This window comes from Phascolarctos cinereus, unplaced genomic scaffold (genome assembly GCF_003287225.1).
Source record: "Phascolarctos cinereus isolate Bilbo 61053 unplaced genomic scaffold, phaCin_HiC Scaffold_7;HRSCAF=346, whole genome shotgun sequence".
NCBI lineage: Eukaryota > Metazoa > Chordata > Mammalia > Diprotodontia > Phascolarctidae > Phascolarctos > Phascolarctos cinereus.
Genome location: NW_027556180.1, coordinates 56,886,983 through 56,913,556, shown reverse-complemented (window position 1 = coordinate 56,913,556; position 26,574 = coordinate 56,886,983). Strand labels below are relative to the sequence as shown.

Here is a 26,574-nt window from a genome sequence, read left to right as displayed (position 1 = left end):
CATATCCCTTCCAATATTTGTCATTTTCCTTTTCTGTCAGATAATCTGATAGGTTTACAGGTAGTAGCTCAGAGTTGTTTTAATTTGCATTTCTCTCATCAATAGTAATTTAGAGCATTTTCTATATGACTATAGACAGCTTTGATTACTTTGTCTGAAAACTGCCTGTTCATGTCCTTTGACCATTTATCAATTGAGGAATGGCTCTTATTTTTATAAATTTTACTCAATTCCTATATGTTTGAGAAATCAAGTCTTTATCAGAGTCACTGTAAGTTTTTTTTTACAGTAATGATTACCAACTGTATTTCTCTCCATCCTATTTTCCATTCTACCTCTCTCTTTCCCCTTCTTCCAGTGCATTCTTCTTTCTCATTCTTTAATTTTATTTTTCAGACAATCATGTCATCAGTTTCAACTCACAGTTCTGCTTTCTATCTATGTATACTCCTTCTAAGTGCTCTAATAATAAGAAAGTTTTTAGGAGTTATAAATATAATTTTCCCACATAGGAACACAAACAGTTCAACCTTATCAAATCCTGCATAATTTCTCTTTCCTGTTTGCCTTTTTATGCTTCCTTTGCATTTTGTATTTAAAAGTCAAATTTTCTATTCTGCTCTGCTCTTTTCATCAGGAATTCTTGAAAGTCCTCTATTTCAGTGAATATCCATTTTTCTCCCTGAAGGATTATAGTTAGTTTTGCTGGGTAGGTGATTCTTGGTTGTAATTCTAGCTCTTTTGCCTCCCAGAATATGATATTCCAAACTCTCTAGTTCTTTAATGTAGAAGCTGCTAGAACTTGTGTTCACCTGACTGTGGCTCCATGATATTTGAATTGTTTCTTTTTGGCTGCTTGCAGTATTTTCTCCTTGATTTGGGAGGTCTGGAATTTGGCTACAATATTCCTTGAAGTTGTTATTTTAGGATCTCTTTCAAGAGGTGATCAGTGGATTCTTTCCATTTCTGTTTTACCTCCTGATCCTAGAATATCAGTGAAATTTTCTTGAAAGATGAGGTCTAGGCTCTTTTTTTGATTGTGTCTTTCAGGTAGTACAAGAATTCTTAGATTATTTCTCCTGGATCTATTTTCTAAGTCAGTTGTTTTGACAATGAGATGTTTTATATTTTCTGTATTTTTTTATTCATTTGATTTTGATTGTTTCTTGATGTCTCATAAAGTCATTAGCTTGTACTTGCCCAATTCTAAATTTTAAGGAATTATTATTATTATTAATTATTTTTAGTGAGCTTTTGTATCTCCTTTTCCATTTGACCAATTCTACTTTTTAAGGAGTTCTTCTCTACAGCGAATTCGTGTATATCTTTTTCCATTTGTCTAATTCTGCTTTTCAAGTCATTCTTCTTTTCACTAAATTTTTGTCCCTCTTTCACCATTTGGATTATTCTGGTTTTTTTAAGGTGCTATTTTCTTCAGCATTTTTTTGTGTGTGTCTCCTTTACCAAGCTGTTGACTTTTTTTTCCCCATGATTTTCTTGCATTATTCTTATGATTCTTATGAAATACACAATAAGATGAAGTTGAAGGGGTGGCCAATGTTACACATCCAACCAGAGGTGAGGGCTGGGATTTTCCTTGGATCAGCAGCACTGCTTCCTTTTAGGAACTGAAGCTTAATGATAAGTTCCATCCCACTTGTTTCAGCTCTTAGGAAACGTTCTTGTAGTTAAAGTCTTTGTGCTAACTTTGCTTCTAGTTTCTTTCAATATGCATCCAACGTGTAAGCTCCTGCTCCAGGGCTGCTACTTGCTCTTCAGTTAAAGTGATCTGATCCAGATAAGGCTGAAGTGCTGCACATTTCTGGTTTAAGTCTTTTAGATTTCTACTTATGTTTATTGCAATATCTTTCATTTCTGGATACTTCAAGTTAGCTTGTTCATATTTTCCAGAAGTTTATGGTCTACACTGGTGGCTGTCAGCTCATCTGTTAGGTACATGGCCATTTTGGAGAACATGTCCTGGCACAGCCCCATGATGTCCACCTTGGCTGTCTCCACCACAGCACCATCGAGGCCAGGGAAGGGAAGAAGAAAGGATGGAGGGAAGAATGAGGATGGGGGAGGGAAGAAGAGAAGAGAGGGGATGGGATAAAAAGCCCTTACTTGATTTTTAAAATTCTTTTTGAGCTCTTTCGTGACCTCAGACCAATTCACAGTTTTCTTTGAGGCTGTGGATGCAGGAATTTTGACTTTGTTGTTTTCGTCCAAGTGTTTTGATCTTCCTTGTCACCATAGTAACTTTGTATGGTCAGAACTTTTTTTTCCTGTTGTTTGATCATTTTCCAGCCTATTTTTGGCTTTTAACTCTTTGCTAAAGTGGGGCTCTGCTTCCCAAGTGGAGGAGACACAGTCCTAAGCTTCATGTTTTTTTGTGCAGCTGTTTTCAGAGCTAATTCTGGGGACCTGTAAGTTTTTGGCTCTTCCAAGGTGGTATGATGTAGGAAGAGGTGTGTTTACTACTCTCCTGCAGTTTTCACAACTGTTTCCACAAGTACTCTTTTTGACCCTGGAACTGTGATCAGGACCCCTGTTCTCCTGTGGTTGCAAGCTCTTCTGTACTAGTTCTCCTCACACTGGTACTAACACCCAGGACTTCAACCCAAATCCAAGTATAGGCAATATAACAGAGTCCTGCCCCTGGTGCCAGCAAAGGGACCCCTGTAAATCTGCTTCTGACCTATTGTCTGATCCCCTTAATATCCGTGGGCTCTGAGGTCTGGAAATCACCACTGCAACTACTGATTTAGTCACCCTGAGGCCTGCTTGTGCCTGGTCTCTCTTTACACAGCCTGCTCCTCTCTCACATTGGTGCAACAGATCTTCTCTGCTGACCTTCAAAGTTGTCTTGGGCTGGAAAATTGTTTCACTCCATCTTTTTGTGGGTTCTGTAGCTCTAGAACTGTTTTAGAAGCATTATTTAAAAGGCATTTGGAGGGGTTTGGGGGAGAGTTCAGTCGAGTCCCTGCCTTTACTCTGACAAGTTGAGATGTTTATTTTTCAAAAGCTTGTACTAAAGATGGAGAAATGGATTATACAAGTTAAATTAGATATTTAAAAAGCAATTAACCTACTTTGCTGGTGTCCTGTTTTGATGTTTTCCTGACACTGATTAATAGAGCATCAGGCACTTTTGCAAACAACTGGAGAGACTCAGATCTAAAAGGGAAAAAATCACAGTTCCACAGAGCCATAGTAGATTATTTTAGACATCAAAGCACTTACAATATTGCCTTTTTCCTTTATGAGTACACACTCTTAATTTTAATGGCACTTGTATTTGCCATCACACAGAGCTAAATTACCTACTATCCTATAAGTCCTCCTATCATTTCTATAATAAACTTTTCTTGCAGATAATCCCAAAATGTGAATGTACATGATAACCAACTTCAAAAGTAACTTTGGAATGACATGTGTTAATGTGTGATGAGCACTTGACCTAGAAATACATAAAAGATTGGCATTCTATATTAAAGATCGTTTTCTTCTAGCTAATTTGTTTTTAAAGAGGACTAAAGACAAAATATGCATACATATTTATGCATATTAAAAGACTATATGTGCATAAATGTATACATATATTTGTGTATATATGTCTATGTTTGTGTCTCTTTATACATAAGTGTATATGTAGTGTGCATATGTATATAGTATCCAATGTATATATAATATGCATATGTATATATGCATCATATATCAACAATCCTACATCAATATAGCAATCAATACAGCAATAATCAATAATCATATATCAATCATCTTATTTTTTTCTACAAGAAATTCAGGAAGAGTTTTTAATGATACATTGGAGAGTATAGACTTTAGGTTAATTGGACCTGGATTTAAATCCTGCTTCTAGGACTCAGTTTCCTCAACTGTACAATGAGGAGAGTGGACTTGTTGATATCTGAGATATTTTCCAGATATAAACATATTTATAATATCTAAATATAATAGATATAAATATCTATTATTTCAAAAATCAATCGAATGCATTGCTTGACCAAGAGGAACAATTGTTTGATCGACTGAATTTGATTGGATTATTTTCCCCCAATGAAATGGCCAGTTCATTAGCTAGGCTGATCATATTCAGAAGGAAGGAGTGATTATTTTAACATGTGTTAACAGAGGGGTGTGAAAGTAGCAGTGAGAAGTGGGAAGTATATGCAGACTCTTTCTCCTGACCTTATGCAGCACAGTATACAAAAGAAAGAGTAATCTGCTGGCCTTGGAGAAGATTCCAGAAGATATGGTATCTTCAGGAGAAATCTGTTTCAGGGAGGCTCTATAACATAGAAAGAAATGGGAGAGGAAGTAAACTGGGTAGAAGAGGAGTCTGTTAATAATGGTGGAAGGTTCTAGAAGGCACAGTGCAAATTTAAGGAAGGATAGGGAATGGGGTGGACTGAATTGTATAAATACAGGATTGTGGGGGGAAATAACAGGGGGGAAGATTTAATAAATGGGAAAGGCAAAGAGAAATGGCCCAAATGAGCCCTGAGGAGGCCTTCTTCCTTAACCTTTACCTCCTGAAAGTGACTTTATTCTGTTGCCTTTACCTGGGGCTTTCCTTTCTCTCAACGCCCATGGAGCTAAATGCCAGGGCAATAACTCTGAAAGAGGGAGCAGTGTGTGCTTTTCTTTCTTCACACAAACTCTGCTACCCTGCCACCAGCAGTTCTCCTCCTTCATTCCATCTTAGGGACACAAATCCTCCAACTCCCACAGAAGTACAGAGTGGCCAAAGGTCATGAGACTCAGGTGATAGGATCACCAGTCTTTATATTGTTGTCTGTGTTGTTTGTCCTTCGTTCTCAAAGTGGACCGTGACATCAGGAAAGTGATGTCATGACATTGTAACAAGGAGGAAATAGAGACCTGACGATTTTGGTGCTTGGGGCAAAGCTCTGACTGCCATGACCCAACTAGAGCTTTATACACAGACTTACTACATGCAACAGAGGACATAATGACCCAGTCACGACATCGTACAAAATATTTGCCCTTTTTTTTAAAATCTGTCTGGTGCTAATATTGAAAAGTACTGTTTGCCTTTTATGGGATGCCTCTCATATAGCTCTCAGACATAAAGTTCCTTCCCAGAGCAGCATTGAATCAGTCAGTCACAATATATCTTCCTGCAATAAACCTGAGGAGAGCCTCTAATGGTACACTGCAAAGAACATTGGCTTTGGATTCATTGGATGTGGTATTAAATTCTGCCTTTGGGACTCAGTTTCCTCATCAGGAATGAGGGAGGTAAATTAGTTGACTTCACTGAATCCAAACTTCGCAGAACAAATCCCCTTAATAAAAGGATTTGTTCTGTGAAGTTGGACTCAGTCAAAGGGCCACACTTGAGGACCTAGAGCGTCCACATGTGGCCTCGAGGCCGCAGGTTCCCCAGCCCCATAAGATGTTTGCTGAGCCATTGGGAAGACTCAGGCAACAAATGCTCCCCTCTGTTGTTTTGTTCTGTCTGGTCTTGCTCTTGTCCTGTTGGAAAGGCTCTCAACACGCTTGCTGTTTTTATTGGGCAGTGAAGAAAAGGAGAAATGATTGGTGCTGTAGAAAATAATCACTATGAGTCCTGTAGAAGAGCCGGGATGTTCTATAGGTGAGGTATGACAACACCCGTGCAGGAGCATTGCTGTATTGTTATGATTGTTCATGGTGCAGTAAAAAGAGCCCTAATGTGTCATCATGGAGAGGACTTGGGTTTGAATCCCAGCTCTTTCACTTGCTACCTGTGTGATTTTGGGCAAGTGACATTTCTTCTCTGTGATTACTTTTCTTATCCACAAAATGAGAGAATTACACCAGATTAACTGTAGGCCTTTGAGGCACCTTTTAGTCCTAGATCTATTCCTATGAGTCTGGACACATTTATTCTATTCTTGTTTCCTGTTTATTGAGCCATTCTGGTTTTTTACAGCTAGGTCTCTTTTAGTGTGAATAAGGCATCTCATAGGGGCAGCTAGGTGGCACAGTAGATAGAGCATGGGACCTGGAGTCAGGAGGACCCAAGTTCAAATTCAAACTCAGACTAGACATTTGACACTTACTAGCTGTGTGACCCTGGGCAAGTCACTTAACCTCAATTGCCTCACCAAAATAAAAAATTATGAATCTCCTAAAGTGATCACTTATTCAAATTCATACTTATGTATTTACATTGGGCAGGAATCAATGACTAATTTAGGTAATTATTCCATTCCATTCCATAATTATTACATAATTATAACTTCAAATACTATGAATTGGAACATATACACACTTAGAATATATGTGTAATGTTGCATTACATAATTATTACATAATTATAACTTCAAATACTATTAATTTGAACATATACACACTTAGAATATATGTGTAATGTTGCATTACATAATTATTACATAATTATAACTTCAAATATCATTAATTTGAATATATATAGACACTTCATGTGATTCATTGTTTGCTCTAATCAGGATTTAGTTGTATACCATTCTGTTTATAACACCATCTATTGAAACTTCCTTATAATACAGAACAAACATTTAAACAAAATCAATGCATAAAACTTTGGGTACTGACACCATATGCAATGTTCTACCTCCTTTGTTCCTGCCCTCTCTAAGTGATTAATCCTCTGTTCTCTGCATTCAAAACTGATTTGTTGTTTGACAGCCTTTCAGTATTGTTAGAGTTCACTTTATTGTGATTAGTGGTCACAAGGTTCTCTTGGTTCTGTTCATTGGAATTTATTTCAACCAAATCATATGTATGTACACAAAGGGGATGGTTGTTAGCACATTTTATTTAAATAATCACATGATGAATAAACATTAAGATCGTAAAAGTCTTTCTTCAGCAGTTTCAGTTGCATCAGAGTCTTTGTGTCCCTATTTGGGGTTTTCTTGGCAGGTATTGGAGTGGTTTGCCATTTCCCTCTCCAGGGCATTTTACAGATAAGGAAACTGAGGTAGACAGGGTTAAGTGACTTGTCCAGAGTCACACAGCTAGTAAGTGTCTGAGGCTGGATTTGAACTCAGCAACAGGAGTCTTCCTGACTCCGGGACCAGCACTCTATCCAATTCACCACTGAGAGAAACGATTATTAATAACCAATACCTTGGGGAGATACAGAGCTCTCCCCTTTCTTCCTGATTTTAAAAAGTCCAGTCCTTTGAAGGATATTTTTTTCCTATTTCTTCCAAAGTTTATTGTGAACAAACTTCAGGGTTGGAGCTTCAGCCCCAAATCCCTCTCATTTCTTCCCCGATTCCCCTTTGGGGACGCCATTTCCCTGCTTCAGTCACTGGAGCAATGTGGGCTAGAGAAGGCACCTAGGGCTGCCAAGGTTGGGAAGGGGTAGTTAAAGTGTGGAGGCCTCCACCTCATCTAAAAGGTTGGGGAGGAGGGCAGGACAGGAGCAGACACAAGAAGGAAGCAAACAAGCAGCCGGCAGAGTGGAAGATACGGAGCATAATGGCAAGTCCGCCAAATGGGAAGATTAGCTGCAGTCCCAACAGACCAAGGAAGGGATCCTTCCGTACTTGGAGAGATGAGAGAGAGATGAAGGCAGCAGAGCTGCAGGGAGCCCCTTCTCACACCCCCAAAGTAGGTGAGGGGCGGGGGGAGCGGAGCCACAGGGGCCATTCATTTCCTCACGGTGGGTAGGTCAGTGGTCAGTGTTGGTACGCAGGTCTGTGGTAAAGGGGTCGTGCTGGATGGTCTAGTGCAGCATTAGGGCCAACAGGCCTGCCCGGTTGGTCATGGCCGTTCGAACGTTTCGTTCCTGCTCAGACAGCTCGTCCAATTTGCCCCACAGTCGCACACGTTCCAGATCCATCTCAGCCCCGCGAAGCTTCTCCCAGCAGTAGTGCTGGTTGCACAGTCTGGGCTTGCGGCAGAAGTCTCCGGTCAGCTCAAACACATCCTGTACCAGGGGACAGCCACACACTTCATCCTCTGGCACCTTGGGCTCCCTGGAGTGCTCAGGGCATAGGACCTGCAGGCGCTTGCAATATGTTCTGCTCTGTGAATCCTAGACACTGCAGAAGAGTGGAGTGGTCCCCTCAACTGTGGTGAGGTACATCGACCCAAACGATATCTGACTCTCATACTTGGAATAGCAATGCTCAATGGGTCTTAATGCCGCCTTGGGACTGATAGGGTGGCCACAGGAGACACAGAAGATCTGCGGGTCCGTGACCTTGCTGTTTCTCTCATCACTCTCCTTGTCCTCCTGCAGTACCTGCTGCTTGGCCCTGAGGATGACAGCCTCCAGTTCCTGAAAGCTACGTTCCATGTCCTGCAGGCGCATCCGAGCCACCTGCTGCTCCCTGCAGATCTGCTCCAGAAGTTTTTTTCTCGTGTTCTTCCGCGATGCATGGGTTTTGCTGCCACTGCTGAATTCGCTGGGGTAGGATCTTATAGATGCTACTGGCAGCCAGCTTCATACCATAGTCATCAGAGCAGTACTTGAAGCCTGACTGGGCAGGCTGGACACAGCTGGGGCCCAGGCACTGGGGCAAGCAGGCCGGGTGTTTGGCATCTGCTTGTTCAGTGTGTTTCCACTTATCCTTACGCCTCTGCTTCTGCTGTTGAAGCTTATACTTCTTCTTCTTCTCCCGCCTCTTGACATGTTTCACTTTGTCTGCACCTCTCCGAAGTACTGGGTCCATGAAAGGGGTATCCTCAGGGTCACTCAATCCCGGCAAGATATGGTCATCAAAGGCGCCAGCACAGAAATCTTGATAGAGCTCAGGGTCCAGAGGCAGGTCCTCAGAGAGTGCCTCAGGTGTGGCCACAGCCTCTGGTGCTTTCTTTAATATCTGGAAATGGTCTTCCCGTGCCGGAAGACAGTTCTGCACAGCTAATGCCAGACTTACCGAGGAAGAGAAATACTTAAAGGATTCCTGGGCTCACAGGTGACTCTGATGCACTCGGCACTTTTGTCTGATTTTGTTGGGGCCCCCAAATTTCTTCATGTCACTGCCGAAGTCACAGTGGCCACAATCTTCAGTCCGTTGGCAGGCTTCACACTCCCCACACATCTAAGCTAACCTTTTGATCCTCTGGTTGAGTACCTCTCCTATAAGTTCAGGTGCTGACGGCTTGGAGGCATGCGGGCATGGGTGTATGGGTGTATGGGTGTATGGGTGTGTATGGGGGGTGTATGGGGGGTGTGTGTGTGTATCTCTTTGTGTGTTTATGTCTGAATTGGATCTCCAGCTTTGGGTCCTTTTCCCAGCGCTGAAGGCAGTACTAGTACTGATGCAGTTTAGGGTTGCTGGGAACCCCTAAATGTCAGGATACAAGGAAGTATCAGCCTGGAATGAGTTTACAATCTCAAACCTTCACCCAGTCAAGTGGCAAAGTTTACTATGATGCCAGTAGAAGCAGGTGAAGTTCCTAGTAAACCTTCAAACTAATGAGGATGGGGCTGCGGCTTATATACAAAATGGACAGTAAAAAGGATCTGGGTGGGATTAAGGAGCGTAAGTTGTCAGGTTGGGCCAGATGTGAGAATAAAAGGAATGTCAATTAGGCTAATTAGGTGGATGGAGTGGTCATATATGCAAGTACTCTGGAGTGGGCCAAATGCAGGTCAGTGAAAGGAATGTCAAGTAAACTACTCCTAATCCCACTTATATCACCCAATTAGCTGGGAATGGTTCCAGTATAGAGGTAATTTCCCTGTTCAAAAGTGACTGACATCACCAGCCCCCAATGAACACCTACTCAATAAACTGTGAACACCCCCACCCCCACCCCCACCATGATTGTCTTTGGTCTAAGAGAAATGTCAAAGGACCATCCTTTTTAAATAACTTACTGGCCTTATTGATAAGATGATTAAATTACCCAGAAACAATGTCTCTCAACCTTTCATAATTATCATACCACCTAGCAGCCCTCATGAAAGTCTGCACAAATGTAAATTGTCTTTGCACAGTTTTACATTTCAAAATTTTTTTAAAGTTCTATAAAGTGTAAAATTGAATACCCAAATTAATTCTCTGCATTCCTTTTACAACAGAAGAGCTCAAACTTGCCCAGAGACAAGCCAAAGAATAAGATAATTAATAAGCATATACATCCATGGTGACTTTTGTATTGATCACATATTCTCTTATGTAGAGATATAAAATACTGTGGGCAACTCTAAAATTTGCAAAAAACCCAAATAAACAAAAATAAACCATTTATTATAAGATGATAAGGTAAAACCAACCTATAGAAAATGTGGTTGGGAATGTTGCTTCTGCATATCACTCATCAAGGTGTGGATAAGTCCCGCAAACCCCTTGATGAGTAGTTGCAGGGGTACTGAGAGCTAGTGGCTGTTGACAAGGAAATATGGGGAATGAGAGATATAATTAGGAGCAGAGATTCAAGGGGGGAAATTAGGCTCTCTGGATAGACTGTAAACCCTGCATTACCCAGCCAATGGGGAAACAGGGGAGGGAACTGTGATTTGGGCCTAGGAATAAAAAGTTTTACTCTCCCTTCTGCAAGGTGTGCCTACACAGGGGACACCTGGCCCTGTTAGGCCATTAATAAAAAGTTTTCCTGGTTCACCAATAACTTCATGGAACTTTTGTTGCTAACAAAAGTCTCATTCCTCCTCTAATTCTGACTTAATTTGACCTCAGTGAATGAAAGATTTATTCTAGGAGTTAAAGGATACATGACACACACTGAATAAATATTTCATCTACTTTAATTAGCACATTATCTCATAATATAGATCAGTAAGGTAATAATTGTTTCCCAGGCATAAAGAGGTTGTAACTTGTCAACACCCACAATATCAGTAGCACAAAATCACTGAAATTCAAAGATGAATGGTTCTCTAATGACCATTTAGTCCCATATTTCTGATGGAGGATGGGACCTGGACCTCTAAAAGGAAAAGACCCTGTACTTTCCCACACATTTCTACCTAGATATTCAATAATCCTTTTAACTTTCCTTTCACTGTGGCCCAGACCACTTAACTTCTCTCATTGTCTTCACCTGGCCCACCCCAGGCTACTTGCTACTCCTTACTTCCATCTAGATCTTTGCACAGTATTTCTGTATAAAAGTACCAATTTTACCCCTGTTAAATTTCAAAGATTTACTTAGAACCTTACCTGCTTTTATTGCTATCACAATAAACTCACTACTTTGGAAGGCTTGAGTGGTCGAATTCTTTCAAGGCAGACCCACCCTTTACCCTTACATTTCAAGGTTCCTAGAACCTCAAACCACAACATTCCCATGAACACAAAAATGCCTTCTACAACAAACCCTGTAAGTGGTCCTTTAATATTTTCTGGAAAACCAACTCCCAAGGCAACTCATTCTGTGAGACTATGCATGTAAAGCTCTCTGTAAGCTTTCAAGTATCACAGGACATATTTATTTATTTATTCACAAATTTATTTGTTTGTCTATTCATTCATGCATTCCTTTGTTTGTTTGTTTGTTTGTTTATTTATTTATTTGGTTAGGCACTGGGGTTGAGTGACTTGCCTAGGGCCACACAGCTAGTAAGTGTTATGTGTCTGAAGCCGGATTTGAACTTAGGTCCTCCTGAATCAGCTGCTCCCACACAGGACATATTTAGAAACAGCTTTTGTTCAGAAGTTTTTCAATGAGTATAACTAAAATCTTTCTCATAAAAGCTTGTTGATCAACTGATTTAGAATGTCACTGGACTGAATGGTAAGGTGGTAGGCTGCTGCCTTAGGATGTAGTTTCAGATGTTGCATTGCCACTTGGGATGGTTTTCATTTAAAGTCGGTTTATGAATTTCTGTAACAAGTAAGTAATACTGTTCAGTTGGGATGCTTTTGCAGAAAATCTTGGTGCCCATAGATTACTAGGACAGTTCTACAGATAAACTATACACTACTAACCTGAACATTTTATACTTCTTAGGGGTGTGTGTGTGTGTTCCCCCCTCACTCTTCTCCTCCCCCTCATTGGCTGTCATTGATTGGCCAATAATAGGTGCCTGCACAAGTCTCACTTGGACAATGTTGGTCTCTGCTTGATCAGAGTGAATGTAAATAGCAATTATTTCTGTTTTGGCCAGAAACCCTGAGGGTCTTTCCCTCCCAGATTGAGTTTTTTAACCAAGTAAAAGAAGCTATTCTCTGCCTCTTTTCTTACCTAGCCTTAATCACTGCATGGATGCTGCCTTAGTCAAACTGAGATGTGAGAAATACCTTAGTCTTAAAAAGCCATGGTCTCCCACTGCATCTGGGGCCATCTCCAGTCACCCTGATCTATATTTTGCTACTGGACCCAGACGGCTGCTGAGGAGAAAGTGAGTCTGGTGACACTGGACAGCCCTGCCTCACTTAAATCCAATTCACTTGCAAGTCATGACAATCACCTTCCTGATGTCATGAACAAAAGAGAAACAACAATACACTCAGCTGATAAAATCACTTCTATTTCTCTCTCTGCTGATTTTTTTCCCAAAGGATGGATTTTCATCCATGCTTTCCAACTCTGTTTCCTGTATTTCCTTACATAAATATCCCCTAATTCATACCTTTTATTTACACTTATTCTTTTGAATATGTGATACCCACATAGAGCCGTGTTCTGATCAAAGGTCTTATCTGATCTAATCGTAGTGACTTAGCTCTGAAAAAATTATCCCAACTGCCACTCTTGCTGATGAATTGGGTCTCCAGGTAAATGATAGCTACATTTCCTCAGGGTCCCAGTGGTTAACTCTGATCATTCAAGAGTACCTTTAAAATAAGATTTAGCTCATAAGCCCCCACCAATATGCTTTATGGCATCGTTGTCAGTGGTTATCAGTTAGCCAATCTTAATCAACCTTTAGAAAGATTTAAATGATAATTGCCTTCTATGATAACTTCATCCTTCAAAAAGTAAAGGAACTAACAAAGAGAAATTCTTTTCAGATCTGAGTCTCACAAAGAGGGAGAAACAGATTATTAGTGTTGAAATAATAGTAACCTTTGTATTGTGTTAAGGTGGTATAATATAAGGGATTGGTGTAAAACATTCCCTCCTTAAGTACATACATAGCCCAGGGAAAAGTGGGCTCACTAGAGTGCATGAGGCAAAAGAGAAACTCATACCTGGGAAGTCCTTTTCTCTCCCTGGTAGGATGCCAAAGAAGTGTTCCTTAGGTGTCATATAAATTCTTTTCTGAGATCCTTGAAGAGACATGAATCTAACATATCACATTGAGTCTTTTTCTCAACTCTTAATGTAGAAACTGCTGCCATCTGCTGCTGTCCTGGGGATGATGAGAATGTCAATGAAGATATAAGAACTCAAATTTTCCAGCCCCTTCAAGGGTTTCATGGCCCTTCTCTGGGAAAGGAAGTAGGGTGAGAGGAAGGAGATGCAGGCCAAGACTAAAGCCAAGCCACTCTCCACTCTTTCCCCCAAGACAGGCCTCCTCAGCAATTTTTCTGGAACTTTCTCTCCTGGTATGTGCTAATTCAATCATTCCTCCATCAGATTCTTGAATAACTTAGTTTCTACGCTGGCTTTTATTCTATAGACAACCCACAAGGTCTGACCCAGTTTCTTTAGCCAAACTGCCCTCTCTTGTCAACATCATCTCAGTTCATCTAAGGTTTTTTTTTTCCACATTGTCAAATTTTCACATTTAATTTTTCACATTTAAAGTTCTGGATATTTGAGACTTGTTTTAACCTCCTTAAGGTTAACTTACTTTAAATGAAGAGGGGTGATTTGATTGATACACCCAATCAAACCCACTTTGATACTTCCATAGGGTCAAATGTGCCTCTTTTCATTAGGACCATTAATTCATCTTGCTTGTAGGCCACACTTGGTACATTTGTGTGTCAGCATTTGATGCCACAAGTTTTCCTATTGGCCAGTGTCCTGCACCTTTCTGAATATCTCAACTACTATTTTTCTCCATATATGTTGATCCATCCTATAGTATGTAACTTGCTGGATATATAGACAATTTTTTTTCTCTCTTCTTCTTCATTTCAAGTTTTCTTTTTTAATAGTTTCAAGGCAGTAGTAAAACACATGCCTAGCAACCTTTGTTAATTTCATCCCATACCAGTCTGTCATTTTTTATTTCATTCTGTGATCCAGATATCCAATCCCATTTTCTTTTTTATAAGCCAATTTTTAAAAAAACCATCTTGCTTCCCTCACAGTGGTGTAGGCAGCAGTCTTTCTGCCAAGTGCAAGGGGGTAAAGACATACCCCCCTATAATACACATCCCATACCACTCCAGGTTGCTCAAAAGGGCAATATCCACACTTACCAAATGGGCTTTTTGTTCCTGACTACACATACACACAATGGTAATAAATATTCAGAATCAATCTCAACTCTCCTCTCACTTTCTTTTATTGTTAGGTTAATTCTGTGGAGATTGCTTTCCTACTGTTTTCCTGCATTTTATGTTACAGTTTTTATGTTTGCTGAGCTGAATTTAATGTGAACAGAAGGGAAAAGCCAATTGTTAGACACAGAAGTTTGAGGGAAGCAAAAGCCTTCACCCAAATGGCCTAATCTAGAAATGCTTGTTTTCTTATCCCGGGGAGGTTATTTCCCTAAAGTGGTTTTGTCACATATTTCTAATCTCAAGAAGAGATTTAAGAGTCATTTCAGTTTATGTGTTTTTGTTATTTTTTTTTCCCTCAGTACATTCTGTTGTTCAGTTATTACATGAGAAACCTATAAGGGCCACTTTTCTGCACCCTTTCTTGAATTCAACATCACGGGTGGTACAATAACTATAAGTCTGGGACTATGTCTTTGGCATAAACCATAATTCATGTGGTTTTTCTCTTCTGTTGGTTCCATTATAGTCTTTTTCAAAGGTTAGCAACAGAACATTGCATATTGATGTTATAAGCATGGAGTTCTCTGACTCCTGTGAGATGATATTTTGCAAGTGTTTGTACACAGTTGGAGTTTATCCTGTCATTGCAAGGATATCAAAGAAGTAGGAGCAAGAAAGTTTTCCTCAGACATTTCCTTGAATTTTAGGAAGGGTAAGCCTGGCCTCATAGGGTCTTTTGTGGTCAAAGTTAAATCTTTTCTGTTCTTTGAAAAAATTGCACTGTTTTCCTCAAGCATCAACTACTTCTGTCATATTTCCAAAGATCACAAGCCTAATTCAGAACACAAAATCTGAAATTCCTGGTATTACTTAAAAGACACTACTTGAGGAAATTGTCTTGTAGGGTAGAACAGGCTGAAGAAGTGAGAAAAAATTCCTTCCTGAGGAAATAAAGGTCTTCCCATAGTCAAGTATGTCTTTTTCCCTAATGATGACTCATTATTTTTAATAATTAATAATATTTTAATACTATGAATCCCTTCAGAATTGGTTAAATTTGTTTTCTCCAGGAGCCACTTATTATTTTAAGACTATCAGAATTATCAACCCAGTCAACTCTAGCTTTCTAAGGCGATAAGAGCAGGTGACAATCTTCGTTGGTAGAGAAAACTCCCTTAGCAAAAGTTCCTTACATCAATGAAATGCTAGGTATGGTAGAAGGAAGGAAGGAAGGAAATGAAGAATTGAAAAAGAAAGGGAGGAAGGAAGAAGAAGGAAGGAAAAGAAAGAAAGAAAGGAAGGAAGGGAGGGAGGAAACTAGAAGAGAGGGACGGAGACAGAGAAAGGAAGGAAGGACAAAGGGAGGGAAAAGGAGGGAGAGAAAAAGAAAGAAAGAAAGAAAGAAAGAAAGAAAGAAAGAAAGAAAGAAAGAAAGAAAGAAAGAAAGAAAGAAAGAGAGAGAGAGAAAAAGAAAAAGAAAGAAAGAAAGAAAGAAGGAAAGAAAGAAAGACAGAAAGAGAGAGAGAGAAAGAGAGAGAGAGAGAAAGAAAGAAAGAAAGAAAGAAAGAAAGAGAGAGAGAGAAAGAAAAAGAAAGAAAGAAAGAGAGAGAGAAAGAAAGAAAGAAAGAGAGAGAGAAAGAAAGACAGAAAGAAAGAGAGAGAGAAAGAGAGAGAGAGAGAGAGAGAGAAAGAAAGAAAGAAAGAAAGAAAGAAAGAAAGAAAGAAAGGAAGGAAGGAAGGAAGGAAGGAAGGAAGGAACAAAGGAAGGAAGGAAGGGCTTGGCATATTGTAGGTTCTTAAAAATGATAAATGACTTGATAGCAATGGAATTTGTGCTAGTATTTAAGCTGGGCTATACTTATGAGACAGAAGGAAAAACAATAATTTAATATTTAGTCTGTGTCCTTCTGCACATCCAGCTCTCTCCTGGGTCCTTATTTAGGAGAAAACAAAATTAGAACCTTGATGAATAAGATCTATAAGAATCCTTGAGTTGGATATATTCATTTTTTGGTTTGCTTCTTAAGCACCAGTTAATCTAGACATTACTATCAGATAGAATTGTGAGCTTCTATCTCTATTCCTGAAAGGTTTATTTGGGTTATTTGTTATTTGATATGATCATTCCTCAGAGAGGCTACAGAGGTTTTTGTTTACATCAAATGGGCCTTTATTTGACTTCTAGTCTTTTCTAAGATCAAATTAGGAGAAAAAAAATTAAAAGATAGAGCACAGTGAAGTCAAATAAGTTGCAATGAGAGAAGCCTAGATTATATTTGTGAAAATATTTATGTGATGTAAACTTTTACATATATTTCTAAATCTTCTTAATATGATCATTAAAATGTAAGCTCTTTTAGGAGGAGCATTTTCCATTTTTTAAAAATTTTGTTACCTAGGAGCCTGCCACAGTGGCTTGCACATAACAGGCATTGTTGAACAGAATTAAGTTATCATCACAATAATTTACCAATATTCAGTATCCCTCAGGATATGCTATTAAAATAGAGCAGGTATAATTGCTTGCTAGTATATTGGATTTTAAAAAGTCTCCAGAATCCTCAAAGAAAATATGTTATGTCTAGGGTTCCTGTCATGGACGTTGAGAATGTGCTGATCTGAATGTGGAGTGAAGAACCTGGCCTTTGTACTTTCAGACTTTCGGGCACAATTTACTGAACTCCAAGAGCTTCTTATTGCTTCTAGCATCAAATATAAACTCCTCTGTTTGGCAGTTACAGCTCTTCATAACCAGGCCCCATCCCATCTTCCTCGTCTTCTAACACATCAGTCCTCTCCATGCATTCTACAATCCAAACTCATAGGTGAATTAGCTGTTCTCCACACGTGATGTGCCAAGCCTTTGCTCTCTCTCTGCCTCTGCAGTCACCTTATCCTGGGACTGGAACGTTCTCCTTCCTCGTCTCTGCTTCTTAGAATGCTTGACTTGCTTCAAGTCTCAACTCAGATCTCACCTTCTGCAAGAGTTCTTTTCCAGTCCCAAGTAGCAGATGCCTTCCCCTCAAAAGTCTGTTGTTGTTTGGTCATTTTTTTAGTCCTGTCCAACTTTTTGTGACCCTACTTGGGTCAAAAATCGACAAAGATACTAGAGTGGTTTGCCATTTCCTTCTCTAGATCATTTTACAGAGGAGGAACTAAGGCAAACTGGGGCAAGTGACTTGCTCAGGGTCACACAGCTAGTAAGTATCTGAGAGCAGATTTGAACTTGGGAAGTTGAGTCTTCTTGAGTTCAGGCTGGGCGAATGCCCTACCTAGCCACCCTAATCCTCAAAAGTTACCTTCCATCTACTCTGTATGCAGCTTGTATATACCTATTTATATACATTTTAACATACTATATTAATTAAACTTTTTTTCTTTTTTAGGCAATTGGGGTTAAGTGACTTACCCAGGGTCACACAGCTAGTAAGTGTCAAGTGTTTTGTCTGAGGCTGGATTTGAACTCAGTCTTCCTGACTTCAGGGCCAGTGCTCTGTCCACTATGCCACCTCACTGTCCCTAACATATTATGTTGTCTGTCATATTGTATCATATTTTACATTGTATTATACTATGTTTACCTTATCAACATATCACATTACTTTAGATTGCATTGCATTGCATTGTATCATATCATATCATATTGCATGGAATTGCATTATATGATCATATGTATGATATTGAAACATAGCATATTAACAGGCATAGGCTCAGTTAATTCTGCTGAGTCTTTAGTCAATATATAAACTGTTTCAAGAAAGCATTCTCTACACCCAATATAACCATGTTTGTAAGATTTCCCAAGCACTTCTTGTGGAATATCACAATGATTTAGGGAATTCTGAGGGCTGACTTATTACTAAACTAGCTGGGCCCTATCTGACAGAAGTGACTCCATATTTGACCACTGATTGATTCAGCTAGGTAAGGGGAAGTTGCGATGTACCCAATAATTGGCTTGTTCAGCTGTATTTAGGGGAGGAATACAATACTCTCTTGATCATAATCAGTTTAGCAAACTATTTGATCCAAGTATGCAAGGTTAGGCCACTTTCCTAACTACAATGTACTTGTGGTAAATAAGGGGGAAAGGGCTGTCACCTAGACCACTCGTTGATTGACTGTCTCTTTCCCAAACAGTCCCTGTAATTCTGCATCAGGGCAGAGACCCAGAAATCTGAGCTTTCAATCATGGTATGCATCCTACTGTGCTCCTGTTCATCTTTTCATGAGTCTGTAGGGCTGAGGAGTTGCGTGTTTGCATGGTTAATATTTTTTTGATTCATGATTCTTTGAACTCTTATGTTCCTCTCAGTGTTTCTGATGATTTCACAGGGAGATTTACTGTTGTTGTTCAGTCATTTCAGTTGTGTCTGCTTCTTCCTGACCCCATTTGGGCTTTTCTTGGCAAAGATTCTGGAGTGGTTTGCCATTCCTTCTCCACAAAAGGAGATAACATTATCTTTTTAGAAAATGTCTTGATGTAGGGAAATGATTTGAAAGATAACTTGACAGATTCTTGAAATCAAGACTCGAAAGCTCAGTGTTGAAAGGGGATTTAAGAACCATTTAATTCAACCAACCCATGTCTGTACAGAAGACTGGAAATGCCCAACAAAAGATCCTCCAATTTGGTGCTTTATCTTCATTGAGAGGGAAGCCATGATCTCCCTGAACAGCCCTTTTCTCCTTAAGATTTCTCTGTTTGGAATTTCCTTTTCCCCCCTTTAAGTTCCATTAGTTTTTTTCCTGGCTGTGCTCTCTGGGGCCAAGTAGAACACTTACTCCTTGCCAGCAACTTAATTTTGTTCTGTAATTACCAATGAGTGGCTGTAGGGAAGAAAGCAACAATAATAATCATTGATGCTTAGCGTTTTCAGGTTTCACTCACTGCCACGTTAATAACATACTTCTGAATTTCAGCTTTCTCAGTGGTATTGTTTCTTTATTTTTTTTTTCTTTGTTTGTTTTTACCACTGGAGAGCCCTAGATTCTAGCACATCTAAAATCAAACCAAATACTTTATTGAAGTCTATTCGGAAGAATCTCTTGTAATATCTGGCTTCTTTGAGCTGGACTTAAAGAATTAACACCCTTGTGTTCTATATGTCACCCCATCCCACCGTGTCCAATATAGGTACCTTTTTTGCCAGAAAGCCTCTGCTATTCTGAACTCCCCTGTTACCTTTGAGGGCACCACCATCTTTTTATTCACTGAGTCACCCAGGTTCACAATCTCAGTGTGATCCTCAACTTCTCACTCTCATTCAACCCAACTTATCCAATATCAATGACTAAATACTGTTTTTTTCTATCTTTACAATAACTCTTATACAGTTCCCCTTCTCTCTAATCACACATACTAGTCCAAGCCTTCATCATTATAGCAATAGCCTTCTAATTGGTCTCCCTAACTCATCTTCTTCCCACTCCAATTCATTCTCTACTGAACTACCAAAGTGGTTTTTATCAAGTGCAGGTCTCACCATTCCCTCTCCCCCACCCCTGAAATAAACTCCTGTGGTTCCCTGATAACATTCAGAATCAAATAAAAATCCTGCTTGGCTTTGAAAGGCCTTCACAATACGATTCCTTCCTACTCTCTAGCCTTTTTACACTTTATTCCCCTTCATGAATTCTATGAGCCAACTCTACAGGCCACTTGATATTCGTCACACACAACATTACATCTCCTCATTTCTTGCCTTTGCACTGGTTGCCCCCCATACATGGAATGCTCTATCCTCTTCATCTCTGCTTCTTAGTTTCATAGACCTTGTTCAAGATTCAGCTCGAATCCTTCTTTTTATTGAAGGGCCACCTCTCCCTCTGAGATTGCCTTCCTTCTACTCTTTACATATCATCTATATATCTAATTATTTATATATTTTCTCCCCCATTGGATTGTGGGCTCCTTGAGAGCAAGAACTGTGTTTCTACCTTTCTTTGTATCTCCAGTGCTGAGCATCATGCTTAAAATGGTGATAGTTAACAAAGATGATAATCATGATGATGATAACAAGAATTTCTGTAACACCTTCAGGCTTCCAAAACACTTTACAAATGGCTCATTCTATCTTCACATCAACCCTGGGAGGTAGGTGCTATTTTTATCCCCATTTTATAGATGAGGAAACTGAAGCAGACAGAAATTAAAGGACTTACCCAGAGTTACACACTTAATAAGTGTGTGAGATGTTAACAGAATTTTACTGAGGCAGTTTCTAACCTGGGAATGATGGAACAGGGCAAGCCAGTGATGAAGTGCCAGTAACTAAGTAGCAGTTTAATTATTTAGTTTTATTATGAAGAACAGATTTAGAAATTGGGAAATCTCCTGATCAGAATCCTAACTTGCTACTGTGAAGGTAGAGATTATGTACATAAATCACAAGTGGGAAGGTAGATTACAAAATAATGCATTTCCAAGGCTTCCCATAACAAGCCCAAGAGTCCACAACACAGGTGTTATTGCTTCAAGTCCTTGAGGGTCATTGCTGGGTGGGGCACAGCACCAGGATCTACAATCTTTGATTCACTTCACTTAAGGTACACAGGCACAGAAATGCAATGATGATGAGAGCGTCGGCAAGGGTTTGATGGATCATTTCAAGCTGCATTGTTAACTTCTGACTGCCAAACAGAAGAGGTAGTTCTAAGAAATATAAGCTAGTAAATATCATATTGATTATTATGAAAATCATAATTCTCTTCACAGAAGCTAGATTTGAACTCAGGTCTTCTTGACTCCAAGTCCAATGCTCTATCCATGGTACCATCTAGCTGCCTTACCAATAAGTACTTAACAAATTCTTATTAATTGACTTGTTGACATAGGATCATAGAATTGCAACTGGAAAGGACATTAAAGTTCTACTCCATCCTCCTTATTTTATGGATGATGAAACTGAGGCCCTCAGAATTTAAGTGACTCATGAAGGTCACTGCTAGTAAGTAGCATATATAGGATTGAAATCCATATCCACTGATTATCAGACTAATTTCATTTCCCCTCAAATAAGCTTACTTAATTGGCAGGTTAGTAATCTCTTATGGGTATAGTTGACCTAGATTTTAGCAAATGTCTAACAAAGTATCTCATACTATTCTTGTGGGAAAACAGAGAAATGTGGGTTAGGTGATCATACAATTGGATGAAATGAAACCTGATCAAATAATTGACTTCAAAATAGTATTACCTAATGGTCCATGACACCTAAGAAGGAGGGCTCCAGGTAAATGCCAAAGTTATGGCATATGAACTCATTATCAATGGCTTGTGTCAAAGCAAAGACATCATCCTTATTGGATTAGTAGAGGACACAAAGCTAGAAGGGACCTCCCAATTCATAACTCATGGGAGAAGAATTGGAATGGCCTTTAGAAGCCATCTACTCCAATTGCCAATTTTATATGTGAGGAATCTCTTTGAACCTCTGCTTTACCCAGCACCAAGGAGGTAGTAAATGACAAAGGCAATATTTGAACTCAAGTCCTCTGATAAAAAAAAAGACAATGTATTCTTTCCACAGTGCCAAACTGCTTCTGACATATTGTATGGCATAATCAGCACCCAGAAAGACCTTCATAGGTTTAAATATTTGACCAAATTTATTAAGATGGACTTTAATGGGGATAAATGTAAAGCCCTACTGAGGTTGAAGAATTTGTCTTCCAAGATGCATGACTAGAGATGCAGACAGCAATTTCTCAGAAAATGTCCTGGGGTTTTAGTGGACTTTGAAGTTCAACATGAGAGGACAATGATATCCCATCTACCATATAAGGTAGAATTTTCATCCCTCCCCTCACTCCAACACTGAAAACAAAATCACAAAATAAAATTAGGCAATTCAGGGCTGCATAAAGACAGATTCAAGAAATGAGAAGGTGAAAGTTCTGCTATATTTTTTACCAGTTCTTACATCTTGAACATTATACTCAGTTCTCTGTGCCACAGTTTAATAAACTGGAGAATGTTCAGAGGAAGGACATAATATGCATACATACACACATAACTATATACACCTATACATATATGGATAAGGATACATACATACATACATATGTGTGTGTATGTGTGTATGTGTGTGATGAACTAAAAGTTCAAGAGACTCAGTTTCTGGGTAATCAATAATTTTTATTAGTTATAGCTAATGAATAATTAATGAAAGGATGGTCATTTGGCTGTTTCTCATAAACTAAAGACCCATCCTGGAGGCTTCTTGATGCTTATATATCCTTGGGACAGTGGGTGTTCCCAATATGCAGTAATCAACTCTGATTGGTTAACAATTAATGAGATAATGAATATTATAATAAGAGGTGGACCTATTCTAATGAGCAGCTAAGGGACATGATTATGTCATTCTTACTCCCAGACCACTCTCAGCCTCTGGCAATCTAGACAAAGAATCTACAGCCCACCCAAGTCTGAGTAAAACATAATGGGTTGGAATTCACCTAGATTAGATTCTCTTTTTAAGGTTTGCCTAGCTGGATGGGCTAACAATTCCATCTAGATAAGATGGTCTAGGTAAGGACAATTTGGGGGCAAGGTCAGTAATGTCTTTCAAAGACTGGCTGTATTAACCAACAGAGCTTTATTTCTGAATGAGGAAATAGAAAAAGATCTTAATCTCACTTAATAATTCATTAATAATATGAGAGAAATAATCATTTCTTTCATATGTATATATGCATACACATAAGCATATGTATATATGTACGTGTATGTATTGTATGAGTATATATACAATACATATATATGTGACAAATACACGTGCGCACACACACACACGCACAGACAGAAAGTTGCATAATGGAAAGAGTGACTCCTCAAAGCTTTGAAATCTGGATTCTGACCTCACCACTCCAATTGACAGGCCATGTTGGAGTTAAGATACTGGCTTTCAAGCAGAGCCTGTGATACATTCTGTAATGTCACTTAACGGGCAAGTCACTTAATGACTTAATGCCCTAGACAATGTTTTAAAGACCAGAAGGTGCAGAAAAAAAAATACCAATCTTCAGTTTCAGAAGAAATTTCCTCACCTGGAGTTCTCTATACTAACGATACCCCACATCTAGTGAGCTTGCATCTGATTTAACCAGACAAGATTTGGAACTTTGTATGGAGGGCTATGTGTGTGTGAGGGGGTTGGGGGGAAGGAGGAAAGAATTAGGCAGGAGGCTTAAGTTGTGATCTTATCCATGTACGGAACTCCCAATCAACAAAAATCAACAAACATTCTTCCATTTATAGTCTTAGAAATTTGTCTGGGAAACAGAAAAGTTAAGTGACTTGCCTTATCAGAGAAGACTTGAACTCAGACCTTCCTGACTTCAAGGTCAGCCTTCTCTCCCCAGGCCAGGCTGCTTAAATTCCACAAAATAAATCTGAGCCTTCTCTTAGCTTAGCTAAAAGTTTTCAGAAGCCTTTTTCTTAAGCAAAATGTTTTTCAAGTGGCTTCTCCTAAGCAGAAGCCATGGAACATTTTTTATTTCCAAGGTGACTTTTGTTATTCTTGGGATGACATGGAATCTATTAAAAGAATGGCTATTGATTATCAAGTGACTCCTCTGTTTGACAAGAAAATTCTAAACAAAAAGCTTATCAATCACCCGACAGATGTTTTTTTTCCAGGGCATGTGTTGACAAGATGACTAGAGGTGACTTGGAGGGATGGATAGGTATACAAAAATAATGTGTGCCCCTGATATGTGTTATATCAGATGTCCACGTACCTGAGAGTAAAGCATTTAAAATGGAAATAAAGAAAACAAAGCATGCTAGATTTTCAAATTATTTTAGTAACAGTTATTGGGAACCCATAATGTGTACCTTCTGGTGGGTGAGAACAAAGATGTCCCTCCCATTTGGTAGATACTGGTTCACAGTTTTAGAAATTATCTAAGTGCTGGATACTTAACATAATTTTAATTTTGGAACTTAGCTATGAGACACGAGAAATGCTCTAAGCAGAAAAACTTTTTCAAGTCTTCTTTATAATAGGGAAAGTTTCTGCCCCTCCCATTTCAACCTATCTTCCACAGCTGCCAAAATTATCTGCCTAAAGCATAGGACTAATGATATCTCCTTTTTGCTCAAGAAGCTTTGGTGGCTACCTATTGCTTCTATTTCTAAAAAAGTTAACATTTGTCAATAATTTCATTTTTTAATTAACTAGTATTTCTTTTCTGACCCTCCTATTCCTTAATTTAAAAGAAAAACAAAGCCATTATAATAAATATGCGTATTCATATAAAATAAATTCTTACCTTTAAGGCCTCTCTTGATATGGCTCCACCTTACTCTTCCTAGTCTTTTCATGGCACTTCCTTTAATTTGTTTTGATTACCAGTCAGATTAGACCATTTGTTATTCCCCAACCCTTCCACCCTTCCACCATTCCTGGCCTTTACACTGGAGGTCCACCATGCTTTCTCATCTCTACTTCTTAGAATCTTTCCCTTCTTTTAGGGCTTGAATCAGGTGTCACTGGTTATGGGAAGCCCTTCTTGGCCTGCCTTTCATCTCAATATGGACTACTACTGGTTTAGAGGATACTCTAATGAAAAAAAACATTGAGCCAATACATAATTGACTTTGCTTACATAGACTTTATTTAAAGATCTATGGAGATAGAAGTTAGATATTTCCGGATGTCCCTAAGCAGTACCAGACACTCTGTACTTTCCCCAGATCTTGCAAGATCCCAAATCTCAGGCAAATGATAGTTTGTGGGAATTTGCCCCATATAAGTTTGGCACTCCTACCAAAGTTAAGAATCCCATTCTTTTAGGCAGGATAGGAGTTGTGACTTCAAAAAGGAACCCCAGTTGCCTCATAAAACAACAACAAAAAGGACCCTAAACCAAGGATCACATTTGAAGAGGGCTTGGCATAATCTAATCAAAGTGGTGGTTAGCTGACAAATTTATTCTTTTTCACTTCCAATCTTTTTTCTTTTTTTTTTTTTTCCTTTTGGTGAGGCAATCGAGGTTAAGTGACTTGCCCAGGGTCACACAACTAGTAAGTGTTAAGTGCTTGAGGCTAGATTTGAACTCAGATCCTCCTGACTCCGCCAGAGTTCTATCCACTGTGCCACCTAGTTGCCCCTACAGCCCCTTCCAATTCTTTATGGGAAATATTTTGTACCTGAAATATACTTCCAGAGATTCTGAATTTCTTCGCATAGAATATTAGACTTATAAGTAGTCTTTGTTTGTTTGTTTGTTTGTTTTGCTTTTAGGCAATTGGAGTTAAGTGACTTGCCCAGGGTCACACAGCTAGTAAGTGTCAAGTGTTTGGTCTGAGGCTGAATTTGAGCTCAGGTCCTCCTGACTTCAGGGCTGGTGCTCTATCCACTGTACCACCCAGCTGCCCTGAATTGTAAGTAATCTTAAAGACCTTCTAGCACAAGCCTTTCATTACCAATAAAGTTATCAGAAACGCATAACAAGGAATAAATGCCACAGGCAAAGCACATTTGAATTTTTTGTAGGCCTTTGGCAAAGCCTTTTATATATTTGTGGACAAACAAGACAATTATGTGCTGGTTTACAGTACACTTAGTTGGATTTGCTACTGGTTGAATCACTGAACACAACAAATGATAATTAACTGATCAAGGGCAGCATAAAGTCTAGTGGAGTATAGCAAGGATCTGTCCTTGAAAATGGTCCATCCATTGCTTTTTATTAGTGACCGTTGTGAAGGCCTACATGCCGTGCTTGTCAAATTTGTGGCTAATATGAATCTAGGAGGTACACTCTATGCATCACCACATTGAGTAAATTAAATGGCCTGTGTTTCTAACGTTCATTAATCTCTGCCTGAGATCCTGCACTTTTTTATTTATCCTCCAGCTAGGTGGATAGAACACAGTGGAGTCAGGAAGACTCATCTTGCTGAGTTCAAATGTGGTCTGAGACATTTATTATCTGGGTGAGCATGGGCAAGTCATTTAGCCCTGCTTGGTTGGCTCAGTTTCCTCACCTGTAAAATGAACTAGAGAAGGAAATGGCAAACCACTCCAATATCTCTGCCAAGAAAACCCTAAATGGGGTCATGAGGAGTTGAATAGGACTGAAATGTATGAATGACAAAAACACCAACAATGATGAAATCCTTTTGGGACACATGTGGTCCTGAACTCACTGTTTCACCTGATAAATGAGTCTCTCAGTCTTGCCAATCTGGATTTTGTTTGATACCCTAGGATCAAATGCAAACTCC

General features: G+C 39.2%; 1 pseudogene; it reads right to left on the bottom strand.

Moving 5' to 3' along the window:
* Window positions 1-7,690: 7,690 nt before the first annotated feature.
* Window positions 7,691-26,574, bottom strand: part of LOC110197234 (CXXC-type zinc finger protein 1-like) — a 57,014-nt pseudogene continuing 38,130 nt past the window's right edge.